Genomic DNA, 14,527 nt, shown 5'->3' on the forward strand with positions numbered 1-14,527 from the left:
GTTATTGTGAAAATTAGGCATATACTATCGAGGTGGGAATGATTGAATAAGACACCCTTATCAGGGATATATGACTTGATTTATCCATGGAAGGATGCATGTACCTTTTTAAAGGTGGAATTAAGGATAGAACATCGGTAACTTAAAATGAATCCTAGGGGAATGCATAAAGGTTGGCATTTCACCCTTAATAGGGATAGTATGAGTTTTGACAGTATGAATTGGAAAGGATTAAGGTAATAACAATCTTTAAGAATCAGTGGAGAAATTTTTTTCAGAAGTATATAAAACAATGATTCTGGTATTAATAAATGGTATCTTGATATGCCCTATATCTAGGGAATACAGGAGGAACAATTCAAGGATAACCTTAGAGGTTTTACAAGGAGAAAGGTAATATTCAAAATTCTCAAAAATAGAAATGTTGATAAAGTAAATATGACGTAATTATAATGATGCCAAGTGGGGCACGTGTTAAACCACGAGAAGGTATGGATCGAACCAGTAATGGTCGAAGTTGTTCAGGGCAATTAGGACTTAAGATAAAAAGATGTTCTAAGTGGTCGAGTAGCACCGGCCCAGCCTTATTATATTGGCCCAAATGGCCTGGAAGTTCCGCTAAGGCGGTCCATTCCTTAGGAGTTCAGTGTTCAGTTGACAAGTAAATCCGACAGGTTCTCCTCTACATGTAGAAAATGGTGGGGTTGCACTACTACGACTGATCATCGTAAGTGGTCTTCCTGGCGCGGCAAACTCCCATAATGAGTTCATCATCCAATTGGATATTTCTGCAACACTGCCCAGAGCACTTCGATAGAAAGGCTACAGTTGGGCGATTGTTGAGTGTTGGCAGGGTCAAGTTTTCAAAATGATGTTTGCATCAAACGAAGTATCTCGTAACTTCATTGTATTTTGATGATATTTTAAAAGATTTAATCTATTCAAATCTGGTCTTGTAGTCTCATCTATGTGATGAACTTTTGAAACTAATTATAACTTGAACGGTGGTAGTTCAAGTAGTATCTGGAAAAGATATAAGTATATTGGAGTATCTTGTAACTTCACTGATTTAAACTTATATCTAGTTAATGGTTGTCTTATGAATGACAGAGACTTTCAGAAAAACGTTGAGACAAGGTTAGATATATGAGATCACCTTGCAATGATATTTTTTTTTATATACAGTTATAAACTGGAACTTTGTGTATATTATGCATGGAGGAGGACTTCCAAGATTTTGAAAAGTATATATGTATATATACTGAATATTTTGCGACTTCATCGCATTAAGATATCAAACTTGGTTCATTTCTTTTGACCAAGACTTTCATGAGTACTATGAGAAGGCTCATATATTGTTAATCATATTATATATTATTTTGGTGGGCTTGTTGCTCACCCTTGCCTTCTTCTTTCATCACATAACATCAGATAGACAAGATGAACAGGACCAAGCTCCTAATTCACAAGCGGTTAGAAAACATTCTGCAGTATTCGGGAAGCGTTGATGCCGCTGTAGCTGAGGTAGGAACTACCAATAGGCTAGGCTTTCAACTTTTGATGTACCAAACTCATGTATAATATGAATTGTAATAATGGCAAAGAAAATGTAAATTTATCCAGAAAACCTTTTAAGGTGTATTGGCAGATAATTGTGGAATAAAATGACTTGTGATTAATTTTGGATGTTCATCTCTGAGACTATAACTTGTGGTGTGTGTGTTTATTGTGGGGTCACAGTACAGAGTAGTTGATTAATTATTAAAATTGGGTGTTATTAAGGGAAATGGAACTCGTGACAAACCGGATCCCCGACCCCGGATTTGGGGGTGTTACAATAATTGTATTTGTTGACAATTATTATCATAATGGGATTGAGTAATAATTGTATGTGTTGACAATTATTATCATAATGGGAATGGGTAATAATTGTATGGGTAGACAATTATTATTGTAATCAGATTAGGTATGTCTTGTCGGCTAAGTTTAAGATGGCTATATAAACATAGTCATGTTATTGTTTTGATGTATGCTTAAAAGATGTAGTCATCTTAGGTATCGTGTAAGAGATGCTTGAGCATTGGTTGGCTCAAGTATCAGTTTGGGACACCATTGAGGTGTTATTTGTTGATGTATTATTGATAATTATTTTGATTAATAATACAAGTTGGGACTGTGGGTTTTACACGTCAAATAAATTATTGTGTGTGTGTGTGGGCACTCCGTATTGGTAGAATTGAAGCTCGAATACGTGTGTAGATTTCCTCCTAACATGAACTGGATTAGGTTGAAGTCTTGTAATTGAGTTTGGTGACAATTCAGTCCCAAATCAATTATTGAAGCTAGCTAAAAGGCTAGAGGTAAAATTGAAAGGCGAGAAGCAGTCAAGAAGTCTAAGGAAAAGAGAACAAATACATTTGCAAGGAAGAAAATAGATTCAGTTTTTGCAATTATAGCCACCACAGGAACGAGGATTCAATTCTGTCCAATGAAGAGTCTATCAATCCTATGAAAAATTTGTAACAATCTTCTTTTCATAAATCACTTGAAGGCCATCAAAAATAAGAAAAATCTAGACAAATCAATCCTCAAGAAATCAAGTCTTCTAATTCAGAGAAGAGGGCTGAGGAAAATGACTCAATCATATATTCAGTCAACATAGCTGAGCATTCTCCTAAACAAACTTCATCCAAACAAGATCCAGGAAGTTAGAAGGTTGCATTCCATCTCAACATTATCTACAAAGTCAATGTTTGACCTCAAGGAAATGAATTAGCAACTTGTAACTTCTGCTTTAATTCATGAAATATGGATAATATCCTAGACATAAAGACATGCTCAGACTCAACAAAAGCTGGAAACTGTCATAAGTCTAATACTTCAGAAAATCAATGAAAATTCAATATTTTTCTAAAGAGACTAAACTGTCTGGGTGAAGGATGAAGAGATATTTTCTAAAAGGACAAATTAAAATATCAAATAGAAAAAGAATCTGGAAGAAATCATTCTCTCACATGCTCAGGATAAAGGAGCTACTTTCAGAGTAAGATCTTTTCCTCAAAATAATGTTCTTGTACACCACACTTATATGTAGGTTAACATAACACAATTATGCGCTTTCAATGTCAATGTGTAAGAATGTGTTTTGTTATCATCAATGCTTTAACTTATAGATGTTATTCTATCAGTCATAGACTGTGGGAAATCATTAGAAATCAAGCCTAAACCTTGATGTTAAACAAGTTATATTACATAATTATGTTAAGGCAATATGTAACCTTCTATGACAAAACCATCCTAAAGGATAGTCATTGAAGGAGTAACCCATCGTGTGAAAGAATTTATGTAACAATTTATATGAGACTCCTATAAACAGATAGCAATATAGTTATTCATTCAGAAGTCATGTTGACTCAATGGATAATCTAGAATAGGGTGGTTAAGTGTACAAATTTGAAGCCATATAATTCGGATTAAGTGAAATGAGCCATCGACTGCTAAATGAGGGAATAACATCAACTGCTATCAAGATCTGCCCATCAAATGCTAAGCATGCAACTATTAATGGTTAAGGAAGCTGCAACAAGAGACTTCCAATGGCTAAGGAATTCTGTAGGTGGTAACTTCCAATTTTAGTTGAAGATAATACATCTTGTATTAGACAATTAAAGGAACGATATATTAAAGGGGACTGAACCAAGCACGTCTTGCCAAAATTCTTTTACACACATGAATTACAGGAGAATGGTGACATTGATGTACAACAAGTATGCGCATGTGATAATCTAAATAATTTGCTTAAAAAGTCACTACCTACCTTAAGTTTTAAAAAGTTGTGAAATAAATTGGAGTGTGAAGACTGAAATCATTGCTACAACAAGTTATCAAATTGTGAGACATTTTATTCAGGTGGAGGTTGTACTCTTTTTCTTTCGTAGAGGTTTTTATCCCACTGGGTTTTTCCTTGCAAGGTTTTAACAAGGTAGTCAATATTTGTAATAGATCACATTGACAATAGGGGGGCTGTTATAATACTAGTGATTGTCAATATGTTAAAACTTGAATTGGTGTGCTCTATACATTTAGTGTTATTTTCAATACATGCAGCAATAAATGAGAGCATGCAAACTAGTCTTATGTTCACATTTTAATGATGTAGTATCTTTACACTATAAATAACCACATACCCATTCATTGTAACGTACATTGAATTTTTGATTGAATAGTATAAAATATATTCCTATTGCTTCTTTCTATTGCACGTCTACCATCTATTTTTATTTATTTATTTTTTATACGTGAACCAAGATAAACCGTATTTAAGCGACATGCTCTGGCTCAGAAGGCATAATCATAAATTCCCCTCTCGTGGGATTCGAACGTGTGATCAAGAGGATAGTTATCCACTCTTTAACCAACTGAGCAACCCTTGCGGGTAATTGTTTACTTATTTTAGCATACTATTACTAGTTTATTACTTTATGTTTATAACATTGTCATTTTGTTTTAATAAAGATTAACAAATCAAGATGCATTTTAACCTCTCGTCTGTATATGAACGCAATGTAATTTAATATTTTCTATTTTTTGTCAGAATGAAATAATTTCATTAATAAATTTTTGAAATACAATAATAATATAACCATTCTACTTTTATTTTTTGATTGTACTTGACAATGGAAGCACCTGTTCAACAAAAAAAATGTTGGTTTATTTTTCATCGTGTGACCCTAAATGTAAGGACCGAAAACCCAAAAGTTGCCCACTGAGAACTAAATATTTTTAAAAACTAAATACACTTTAAAATAGAAATTATTTCTAAAATTAAATACTTTTTAAAATCTAATAGAATTTGTTGAATAAGAAAATGACGCATCGACTTGTTAAGACGTACCCAAACAATTAACCATAACTATAATCACATACACTCCAAATCAATGAACCAATACATTCTGCAGATCTAAGATCCCGAAAACTGAACTAAAGACAAAACACTCAACAGGAAAAAGTCAAAATCCTAAGTATATGGGTAGGAAAAACCTACAAATGTGGTACTAAACTCTCAATAATAAGATAAATTTAATTAGATAAATTAAAAGAGAATAATATAGAGGGGTTGTCATTAACGGGGTCTTTTAGCTTAAAATTGTGCTCACGAATTTAGCTAAAATAATATAAAATAATTATACTTTATTGCACTTTATTATAGTTGGTTATTATAATTGATTATATTTCTACATTTTTATAATTTTAAGTTTTCGTAAGTAGAACATATTATCTCAACTTTGTTCATCAACGATTATTTTAATAATTTAGGGGCATAGGTTCCCCAATTTAATTTTTTTTTATCGTAGGGAACCTGCAGCCGCTACCATTCAGTTGCGCACTGATAAACCCACGGGCTCACGTAGCCTGCAACATTGTTCATCAAAGATTATACTAATAATTTAGAGGCATATGTTCCCCAAATTTTAGTTGATACAACTAAATAATCTTGAATATTACGCCATAAATAACATTTATATGAAAGTTAATTGTGATACTCTTATTTTCAAAATGAGTTATAGGGTGTATGCGAACATTTCATATTCGAATATACCGCATGACTCATTTTGAAAGAAAAAAAAACTCAGAATATATAAAGAGATAAGAATTTTTCACTAGGAGATACAACAAACGACTCAAAAAATTGAATACTGACAGCAAATATTTTTCAAGGATTATCACAAAAAAGCATGATTAAAGTAAGAAGGAGGACCTCCGGACAATGAATAAGCCACTTCCAGCAGAGAAAAGGGAAGGACGAAGGTGTTAACTAATAAGAAATACTAAGGGGTCATTTGGCAAATCTGAATATCTTATTTCTGAATGAATAATATTTCTGAATAATCTGAAGGAATCAAAAATCTGAATCCTGAATGAATAATATTGTTTGGTAAAAAAAATTTCTTATCTGGATGTCATTTCGTTCAAAAAACATTACATCTAATTTGAACAAATTTTAACGGACAAAAATATAAAATTATAACAAGTAGTTATCATGTCATAATAAAACAGAAGTGGAGTACAAAGTTTATGAGCTCGGTGAAAGTTTCAAAGCAATTTGATCACGTAATCTACTCATGAATTGTGTTCCTTATGATGTTCCTTGTGATTCAGCTTCTACCTCTTCTACAATTTCTTTATTTTCTTCTTCATCACTGTCACTCGAGACATTGTTGTCACATTGATCAAATAATTCATCTTCTAATTTTTGCAACCTTATAAAATTATGGACTGCAAAACATGCAATGATGATATCTCTTTGCGTCGAAAATGTGTAAGGAGACATTTGCTTTAATATAGGAAATTGTGCTTTAAAAACACCATATGCACGCTCTATAACATTTCTCAATTCTGCATTAGCATGATTAAATTTTTCCTCCTTGGTCAAAGCACGCCGTCCCCGGAAAATCAGCTTGCCAATATCTTGTATTTTTATATGGAGTTAGAAAACCATGAGTGTTTGCATATACAGCATCACAAAGATAATATTTATCAGCAATTAATATAATAATATATTTTGATTTTATTAATACCAAATACTTATTAAAAAAATAGATTGTAAAGCATATAAAAAGATACATACTTGGGGTGGTGGGGGAAAACTGGAATCAGTATCAGCTATAACTTCTGTTAATATTCTTGAATCATGTGCAACCCCTTCCCATCCGGCCCAAACAAATATGAATATCATATTGAAATCACATATTCCTAGGGTTCCATCTGATGCACCAATTGTCCCTGTAATATAAGAATATATGTATGTTTTATTACTACCTTGATACATTATATTTATCTGTCATATTAATAAAAAATCACAGATCACAGACTTACTACATAGAACATTTTTTAAAAGGTGGAGAATGTGTACCGAACTCCTAACAATTAATACTAATTTTTTATATATGTCTAAGACCAACATTAGCCAAGATAATATAGTGTTAGATTGTTCAATCAGGGAGCAGTTAAAGTTTTCTATCGCCAAGCATTCAAATTTGATTTTCAATTGTTATAAATATAACAATTTGATTGCACATTTGATACCACTTGATTGCACCTAATATTGATCATTGAACAGATAGACTGAACTAATACTTATTCCTAATATTAAAAATAAGATACAACCAACTCAAACCAGTGCCCTGCATAAAACTACAGGTAACAATATATAGCAATACAGTTATGTGCATTAACCACAATTAGTTGTTGCAATTTATTCATATTTATTTGATCAACATTCTGCACTAGGCGCCATTGCAAAGAAGAGAAGTGTGCATAATTTGGATATAGACAACTTCATATTTGTGGTCTTAATTGCTTTTATATTCAGAATTCTGACCTCTGTTGTGCTGACTTGACACTCTGCTTATCTTCACTTAGCTACAAGCCATAGTTCATAATTTAAATATTTTTCACCCGTACAGATTTATACTCAGTCAATCTGATGGTAATACTTTAATAAACTCAAATACTCGATATCAGGAGACCAATCCCCTTTCGTTTTTTTGTCCATGGACGTCCAACCTCGAATAAAAATCAATTTAGCAAAAACAATTCACCAGCAACATAAGCAAGATACAATTTTTCATCTTATTTAGAACACTAAAGAACAGAAGCAAGCCATACTATTTAAAACATAAATTCTGAGCAAACAAACTCGACAAATAAGACACTCAATTGAATCTAGTTCAATAAGAAAGATACCCAAATAATTAAATAATGATAAATAACCCAAACTAATAATCAAGCAGATGATAAGAACTAGAAAATCGAGTAACTTTGTATAACTAAGTATTGATTTTACCTTTTTTGGTGTGCAGAGGTGTTCTTCCTTTTGAGGCGGTTGCTTTGTCGGAATAAAATATCTAACTATAATTGGATACATATATATATATATATGAATGGTTTCATATAGAATTTTAGATATGAATGATTCAGGGACATAGAAGATTCGCTCAGCTAATGAGGAGGAGCCCAAACAGTATGAATAAATAAGAATCGCTCAGTTAAAGCCCATTCAGCTCTCTTCAGTTGTAAACAATTGGGCCCTAAGATAGCTATTTGATAAATCGGTAATATTTAATGTTATTGATGATATTTTTAAATAAGTGGTTAAGATGCAATTATAATTTCAAAAATAATTAATTTAGATTAGTTTCGACTTTTCATTTCAAATATTGGGATTTTGAACAAAAATTTATAAATATATCTATCAATACTATTATATAATAGATGGATGAAATATTGAAAATTTTGAGTTTGGTTTTTGAGCATTTGTTTTGTAATATTATTATTACTAATAATTAATTATTAACTTTTTCAATTAAAACACCGATTCACATTTTTTTTAATTAAAATATATTACTTTTTCTATTTTTGACTACTAAAACATCTTATTATTCAAATATATCAGGGAAAGTTTTATTTTCAATTAAAACATATTATTAAATCAAATAAATGATATGATATTAAAATATACAAATCAAATCAAATTAAATTTGGTATATGGTATAGGTTTTAAACTGGTTACTCGTAAAATGTAGCTAATACAAATAACATAATTGCTAAATGTTGTAAATAATTGCTTCACGCACTAATAGGTAATTACTATAATAGCCTTTTGTGCAACAAAAATAACCGTGCATTTTTAATGTTATATATTTGCTTCTTTGAGTGCAAATCTGAGATAAATAAATATGTACACTGTTTATCTGATTAATTTTTTTTTGTTTTCTAAACTTGTTCCGATCCGTTTGTAATTATTATGCTTAGATAGTAAGAGTTGTCAAATTAAAATTTTATTATTATAAAATTTTGATATCTATTTTGGTAGTTTTTAAATTAATTCAAAATATTTTTTTATAAATTATTAGTTGAAAAAAAACATTTTTTTTATAAAAGCAAAATTTTAACAATCTTAATAAAATCTTGAATATCAAATAATCACTGCGTCATGTTCAATTGTATACAGTTTTTTCAATGTTCGACACGTATTTTAAGATGAATAAAAAATATATTTTCATAACTCATTTTAAAATTTTCTTTTTGTGTATTAAACTTCAAATATCAAAATTTTATTTAGAAGAAAAATAAATTAAAATAATTAATGCAAATATGTTATAAATGAGCATTATCCTCGTTCCCAGTGTATATTTCGTATGGGACGAATGGAGTACATAATAAGTAGTGTTGGATATATTAAATTGGTAGAAAATTTCGATATTCGTCCGAAATATATTTAATCATATCCGGAATAAAAAGGATATTGAAAAAATAAATAGATATTTTAGTATAATTTTAAAATATAAGAAAATGATATTGAATAAATAAATAAAAATTATGTTTAAATGAAAAAAATGTATATTGAATAATTTGTGAGCTAAATTTAAAATCTTAAAAAATACTAGTACTAGTAGAGTAATAAAAACAGCAAGTTGAATTCTGTGCATATTATATTCACATATTAGATTGACGAGGCTATTCATTTAACAGGTTCTTAAGAGTAATTTGAAGTTAATGCACGGAAGTAAATTTTTACTGCATTTAGCGCAAAAAAAATGTACACATATATAATTATTTTTTTTTTGCCAGAACACGTATATAAAAAATTAATTGTTCTTTCTTGCACTTTTTACAACTGGAGGCAATATCTATATATCTTAATGACTACTCATTATTTTACCAATGGGTAAATAAATTTACCAATGACCCAAATCCTATATATTTTGCTATATACATGGACTATCCAATTAGCTTCAATTGACCCATCTTAATTACTATTTACCTATTTTTGAATTTCAAAATCCATCTATCTATGGAAAATAATTTAAAAAAATCAAATCATGCATAATTATCTCATAAGGATATTTTTTGAAATTCAAATTCAAATTAAGATATTACCATGATTTTCTCATATCACTCATTATTTGTTACCCAATACACCTTTATTTGTAATATTTTTGAAATTTGAATCTCAAATTACTTATTTATAAAAACTATCACTAATTTATATCTTACTTGATTTATGCATTCATTTGAATTAGATTAGATTGATATATACACATACATAAATTCAAACACACGTATAATCAATTAGTTTTCTTCACTACAACTTTCAAATATCAGAATCTCATTCACCTCTCTCTCTTTTTTGCAGGTTACATGCAAATTCTCATCGGGTTTCGTTTGATTTTCATGTTTTACAGGATGATGAATGCGAGATAAAAACAAATCACAAGAATACTCACTTTTAATCTTACAAAAGGTTCGTAGACCAACTGTTTGATTAAAATTCTTAGAGAATTTCAACTCTTTGTATTTTTTTTAAGTGTTTTTATGTGTTTTAAAGTAGATGTATATTTTGTGCAATAAGTTTTGTGAATTTAATTATTTTAAATCATGAACGGAGGTATGTTTTTTTATTATACAAATTGTATGTTTTTTGTCTAAATTTTATGCTAATATATGTTTGTCCTCATGTTTTTGTTCACATCCGTTGTTGGTACTTATAATTTTGAAATTATATCTTGATTTACAGTTTTTTTCTAATTATGCTATCACAATGGAGATACCATATCAAGCATCACGATAAAGGAAAAAAGAAGCATGGTTAAAAAGGTGAAATTTGTATTCTCTCTTTACACGGTTAGTAAAGTTGATTTGTATTCTCTCTTTACACGGTTAGTAAAGTTGATTTGTATTCGTAGTTTTCTAAAGAACAATGTTACAAAGTTGCACTTCTCGGTAGCTGAGGCAACTTGAGACCCTTTTTTCCTATATAAGGAGTGCTATCTTAAATTAAGTTTTCTCTCTCCCATTTTTATGTACCCAATTTTCTTTGATTTTTTTGTTACTTCTTGATTTATTCATTCTCTTTTATTTTAATTTATTGTTGTTACTTTGGTATAACTTAGTTTTGTTGTATATGATTTTAAATTTGAACTAACAAGTTTTAAAATGGTGAATTTTTCAGATTTGTAGCCAAAAACGTGTATCTTGTAGAAGATGTGAAAGTTCTCAGCAAAATCGAAGGTTAATAACTGCATCTATGTCTTTAAATTGATGCATATAAGAGACTTGTGTTAATGTTGTAATTCCTATTAATTTTGAGGTAACTTTCTTTAGATGCATATGAGATATTTGTAAAATTGCTCTATAATTAATATAAATGTCATTGCATGTTTGATAAAATGCATAGAACAAATTTGCTGATTATTATAGTTTAAGGTTTTCTTTTTCTTCGTCTCCATGATCTTTCTTTTCTGTGATCTAATTATTGGCTAAATGTATTGATTTTCAATGTTTATATAGATATTCTTTAGTTAGATTTGTTTTGGTTTGCACAAGAGATTGATATGTTGATAAATTGTGCAACAGTGTTTACAAAATTGTTTGAACAGAGATATGTGTTTTTATTATACCAATTATATGCCTTTTTAAATTTCTGGATTGAGTTTTGCAGATTGATGAATGTGTGTGATTAACAACTCCAATAATTACTAAATTTTAATTTTACATACGGGTTTGTAGACTAACTGTTTGTACGCCAATTGTTTGATTTCAAATTTCAAACATCTAACTCTTCTTTATTTATTTTTTTGTTTTTGTTTTTATATTTCTTCCTCTTCCTGCAATTTATTAATACATGTTTGTACATATTTATCTGCAAATCCATTATTTGTTTGTTATGTTTTAAAAAAAATATTTGACTTTCTTTGTATGTTTCGCTCTACAGAATAAACGAGAAAGGATATCAAAAGAGGTTTCATGTCAAGACTAGAGTTATTTGTGACATTTTAATTGTAAGATTACTGTTTACTATCTTTTGTATGATCCTTGGATAAAATGAGTTTGTTTTTATTATATGTTTACTAGATTTCTTGAATCTTTTATTTTGAGGCTTTTTATTTGAGTCTTGAGATTTCACATGTTACGTGTTTGACTAAATGCTCAAATCAGGTTTGATGAAATGAATTTGAGGCTTTTAATTTTGTTGAAATTTATTGTAGGTTAAATGCTTTGGTACATTTAGAATTTTTATTACAGGTTTTTACCACAATCCTGTAAGCTTCTCAACAAAATTTAACCGGACATTATATCATCACGTGATCTATAATTTTCAATCTTATAATATATTTTGATTTCAAAATAACTTGCTCTATAATTTTAGTCTTACAGAAAATTCAAAGTTATACTTCTGAACGTATTGATTTTATATGTTTATTTTTTATTTGTGCAGCTTGGGATGACGTGTCGATTAATCATGCAAGAGTGGTTATAATGTCGTGAATCAGTGTATCTGTTAGCTTTATAATCCCCATATTATTTTGTTTTAACATACAATTTGTACACTAATGGTCTGTACCAATGTTATATATTAATATAAGATGATTCTGTCTAACATCAAATTTTTTAATGTGAAAGAAACCACTGCTCCTGATGCTTCACTTCCTTTGAGGCCATGCTACAGAGCTCTTGGAAGAGTTTTCATCAGGTAAGATACTTTCAACTCTTTTTATTAAAAATTCAATACCATCAGCTAGGAAATTTCTACTATTGTACTTGAACTGTTTTACGATAACAATTGTTAATAAATTAGTTTCATGGCTAATAAACAAAGTATCCAGATATTCCACTCGAAGTACATAATGCAAGTGCATGTAAATAATGTAAATATGGATTGTTAAATTAATAAGATTGTATCATACGGACTTGGTGACTGGCTGCATAATAATTTATGTGCATGCCTTCTGTTATTTTATCAATTCACTTCTATTTTTGCCTTAACATTTTGTTGATGCCTTAGCAGTTTAGTCTTGAAACCGTATCTTACTTTTGCAGTAATTTGCACTTCTTGATAAAAAGATATGTAATAATCTCATACATCCACTAGCCGTGATGAAAAACATATAGCTTAATCTATTTATGTGATTGTATGCAAGCTTTTTGATGTTTGAACATGATGTACAACAAACTTAATCCCTCTTGCAATGTTTCCTATAATCTACCAATGCCTAAAAAATAACATAATTAATTCAATAATTTTTACTTTTTATATGGTTGGTGTTCTTGTGTTGGTTAGTGCTGAGTCCTTTATGCTGATTATGAGTTTGTCCGCGGTTGTACTCTAGGCAAGAAGGGCATGGAAGGCAATAAAAGCATCGGTGAAACTCCAAGCGCGGGTAAGAGGCCACATTGTGAGAAAGCAGAGTACACATATGCTCCAGCTGATGCAAGCGATGGCCAGAATCCGGGCTCGTGCATGTGCACATCAGGCTTACACTTCAGAATCACCATGTTCTAGCAGCAAGACATCCCACTCGCACCAAACTGTATGTCCTGTTTCTCATATAAACTTAAAAGAAAGATATAATTATCTGAGAAGTTTTCATTTACTTGAGTATCTTCTCTTTATTTTATTATATTTTTAATGGACTTTGCTTCAAATTATGGACTGACAACAGGGAGTCGCACCTCATGAAACATTCGATCACCAAATCCATAAATATGGTAAAAAAATATTATCTTAAATCAAGGTATGCAATTTGTCTTCGGATATGATAACTGAATGCAACTTTGATCTTAAAGTTCTATATTTGACTTATTTTTCAGATTTTGAAGAAGTGATTTTGCTCTTGCAGCTGTTATTATTTCTCCAACTAAAAAGGAGGAAAGTACTAGGACTGCTGCAGTTAATACTATTAAATTGCATTGATATTGCACCTCACCTTGTATCATGTATCATGCAAAGAAGTTCTGTTACAATTGGTAATGATGGAGGAAACTAATGCTAGAGGAATCATATTTCAGTGTTAGTGTCGTTGATTTTTGCTAATTTATAGCCTATTGCTTAGTGAACTTCAATTTTCTAAATTATGTCCAAGTTAAGTAATGTAAGATTTTAATAGTAAAGTAAATATTCAGTGGGTTCTTTTTTAGTGTATTTGGTCCAAGAGTATGTAAGAATGCATGCTATGTTTAACAATTATATTAATGTCTTCTTCGTCAGGTTTGAACTATCAGGACTTGCTGTGCTCTATTTTAATATATCAATTGACTTTATAAAAAAATGTACATTTTATAGTTACAGAAATTGGGTAGTATATAAATAATAAATTTAGTACAAGTTTATTCATTTTAAATTTTATTGAAAAAAATCATATTAAAAGATATCATAGTATATAAATAATAAATTTAGTTTATATGAATACTTTTTATTGTAATTAACTAATAAAATTATTAAGTTCATTCAAATTATGTTAAAAAAATATTATGAGGATAAAAGTGCAATTTTAAACTATGAAAAGTTTGGATATATTATGTAACCTTATGTAATAATTCTTTTTAAGGTCAATTATCTTTTGATATTAAAATCTCTAATATTGAATGAATTAATGAAAATCTCCAAAAAAATTTAAAAAAAGATATTGTGATATTTATGTGATATTTTTATGCATTTCAAAATATATGCATACACAGTTTATAT

General features: G+C 29.6%; 2 long non-coding RNA genes across 2 annotated transcripts; one reads left to right on the top strand and one right to left on the bottom strand.

Moving 5' to 3' along the window:
- Positions 1-6,009: 6,009 nt before the first annotated feature.
- Positions 6,010-8,034, bottom strand: LOC141710905 (uncharacterized). Its single transcript, XR_012571129.1, has 3 exons — positions 7,847-8,034; positions 6,629-6,783; positions 6,010-6,468 (listed from the first exon to the last, which is right to left on the bottom strand). It is a non-coding gene; the product is annotated as an uncharacterized LOC141710905 (long non-coding RNA).
- Positions 8,035-13,211: 5,177 nt separating this feature from the next.
- Positions 13,212-13,934, top strand: LOC141711240 (uncharacterized). The gene is made up of 3 exons (XR_012571273.1): positions 13,212-13,373; positions 13,506-13,577; positions 13,683-13,934. It is a non-coding gene; the product is annotated as an uncharacterized LOC141711240 (long non-coding RNA).
- The last annotated feature ends 593 nt before the right edge of the window (positions 13,935-14,527 follow it).

The sequence above is a fragment of the Apium graveolens genome, chromosome 3 (genome assembly GCF_009905375.1).
Source record: "Apium graveolens cultivar Ventura chromosome 3, ASM990537v1, whole genome shotgun sequence".
NCBI lineage: Eukaryota > Viridiplantae > Streptophyta > Magnoliopsida > Apiales > Apiaceae > Apium > Apium graveolens.